The sequence below is a fragment of the Rhagoletis zephyria genome, unplaced genomic scaffold (genome assembly GCF_001687245.7).
Source record: "Rhagoletis zephyria isolate East Lansing unplaced genomic scaffold, Rhagoletis_zephyria_1.1 Rzeph_scaffold_24509, whole genome shotgun sequence".
In the NCBI taxonomy this organism is placed as follows: domain Eukaryota; kingdom Metazoa; phylum Arthropoda; class Insecta; order Diptera; family Tephritidae; genus Rhagoletis; species Rhagoletis zephyria.
The window spans coordinates 1-1,779 of NW_016181567.1; the positions used below are offsets into that span (position 1 = coordinate 1).

A 1,779-nucleotide genomic window follows, 5' to 3' on the forward strand; every position below is an offset into this window, starting at 1 on the left:
TTAGATCGTTGAAACGTTTCGAAGTCGACATCAAATCTATAAAAAAAAAATACATTAATAAACTACGATTATTAGCGAATAATTACGTATGCAGTAGCATAAAAGAGTGAGTGAAATGTGAATTGCAGTTAAAGACGAAACATTAAAACTGCCGGAAATAAATTCACATAAATTGAGCATTTTTGAATGTTTTAAAGGCGCTTAAAATTTCACAGCGCCATGTTTTAAGATGAGAAGGACCTAAAAATGCATTGCTGAATGCAAATATTGCAAACTGTACATCAAATCCGAGTTGCTTGTGAAAGCTCGAGATGATTCATAACTTTGTGTACTTCAGTGGTGGAAAATAATAGAAACAAAAAACTTGCGTAAGTTTTGGCTATTTTTCTTTTGTTTATCTACTGTTAATTAACTTTTTATAAAAGCCTAACATTCATAAAAACAACATTTGCAACTTTGTACAGAATCACAAAAAATTTTAAAATTGTAAAATTTTTTTTATTTTTTTTTTTTGTACTCAGAGAAATTAGAAAAATTTTGGGTATGCAGTTTTGTAGCCCATTCAATTTTAATACAATGTAATGTAGAAGTTTCTAGTGTCTAAAATATACCGCTGGTTTTTGAATTTTTTTGAGAAAGATCGATCTATAAAAAATAAATGCGGTCTTTTACTAAAAAGTTTATGGCACCTATGTACGTAATGCTACATATTTTAGTAAAATAATACTAAAAGGACGTGCCGCGGGCTATTAACGCTTTGATTCTAGTAATGTATTTTAAGGTGCACTTCAGTTTTTTTTTTTGAAATGTCAGTGAGACTATTCTGGCCCTCATGGTCTCATACTATATCGAGGGCTTATCTACAGTTTTCACAGATATGAGATTCTCATACAAAAATCCACCTAAGACTTAATTGTCATCGATGATATTAATGGTGGCCTTGTATATCGCCTGTCAGAAGAATTAACTGCAGAATTTCAAAATTGTGATGACAGTTAAGCCTCAGATGGGTTCAAACATCAGCAAGTAGTTTTTGTATAACCTGCAGATAGGTCGTATGGAATATAAGCCCTCGATATGCGGTTTTTTTTTGCAAAAGGAAAATATACTTGTCAAAATTGTTTGCCTCTATTTTTTTCATGACTGTAATTTGGTGATGTAAGTATGGGATATATATATTTTCATATGCATGTAGTTATCAGCACTTTTGTGGTATTTTTATCAACCTTAAATATTTAATTAGCCGCAACAGCTAAGAAATACAGCTGAGTTTAAGCAAACTTTGCACAAATCTTAAGGCAAATACTGCTATGCATTTTAAGCTTTTTTTTTAATTTGTAAAATACCACGAAAACATACAAAATAAAATATAATCAAGTCAATTAAACCCTTAATTCACGTTTTAGTTTTTTCTTTTCCGCAATTTTACGCTTTCTTCACTGAATTTTATAAAATATTTTGATTAACAAAAACATTTTATGCAATACATTTTATTTACCTTGGTATGAAATGAAGCGGGAATCGTTATCCAAGAGTTCGTAATTGGCCGCCTTGTGGCGATAAGCTACTGTCCACTGTTGCAGACATAGCATTGCTGTCAGCAACAGCAACAATAATAAATCTGTTAACATTTTATGGAATTCCAGGACTGTTATGCTGAAAAGAGAGTGTGTAAAATAAGTTGATGTTGTTAATAGCTATAGATAGTTTATAAACATATTTAAAGAGACAATTTAATATGCATTGTAAATTATTATAAATAAATATTTGTGCATGTAA

The 1,779-nt window shown here is 30.3% G+C and overlaps 1 long non-coding RNA gene across 1 annotated transcript in view; it reads right to left on the reverse strand.

Annotated features, from left to right (window-relative positions):
* Positions 1–1,779, reverse strand: part of LOC108381949 (uncharacterized) — a 3,716-nt gene continuing 1,937 nt past the window's right edge. The window contains exons 2-3 of the long non-coding RNA XR_001849657.1: positions 1,499–1,656; positions 1–36 (exon numbers count right to left, since the gene is read on the reverse strand). This is a non-coding gene — a long non-coding RNA (uncharacterized LOC108381949). The remainder of the gene's footprint in view (positions 37–1,498; positions 1,657–1,779) is intronic.